The sequence below is a fragment of the Chenopodium album genome, chromosome 1 (genome assembly GCF_948465745.1).
Source record: "Chenopodium album chromosome 1, dcCheAlbu1.1, whole genome shotgun sequence".
Classification (NCBI taxonomy): Eukaryota; Viridiplantae; Streptophyta; class Magnoliopsida; order Caryophyllales; family Amaranthaceae; genus Chenopodium; species Chenopodium album.
This window is the reverse complement of record NC_137834.1, coordinates 29,717,922-29,718,599: the sequence shown is the minus strand read 5'-3', so window position 1 is coordinate 29,718,599 and position 678 is coordinate 29,717,922.

The following is a 678-nucleotide window of genomic DNA, read 5'->3' as shown; positions in this document are numbered from 1 at the left end:
CTAAGTACTTCGTACTTCTATGTAATGACAATTATGAGTGATGTGACAAGGCATGATTCATCGTTATGTTAAGATTTCATGACAAAGGGTTCCTAAGGGAAATATATTTGGTCATGTATCTGTGCAGTGTGTGATAGTGACACTAAGGCTAGGCCGCAAGAGCTAAGTGTATGGAAAAATATATTGAAAAGAGTCAAATGGTGGTGACTCTTAGGCTAGGTAAGCTAATAATATAGGGACCAAGCCCCAAGTCTAGCTCTAAGTGAATAGGGATGAGCATTGGAGATCCCTTGACATGATCATGGTGTAAGTGTGTGAATGTGAATATGAATGCATGTTTATTACGGCCGCACCTCGATGTGAGGTTGCCTACGTATCCGTTAGGAATCAGGCCGAACGTAGCTCTAGCCGAACCTCGCACAAGTGTGTATACCTCAAAAAGGTCTTTTAAGGGTTGTAACGTGGTTAGGCTAAAGGCTGAAGAAGAAGGGGATAAAGGCTCAAGACCCTAGATAAGCCCCCAAGGTGTGCAACCTCGCTTTTGAATATTTGTATTTTTATGCTTGAGTTTCTACTCTTTTTTAGCCCTTTCTTTTGTTTTAGCATCTATTTTATTTTTATAAGTGTGGGCAATCCCGATCATACGGTCTATCACTCACTTGACATTCATGTTTCTCA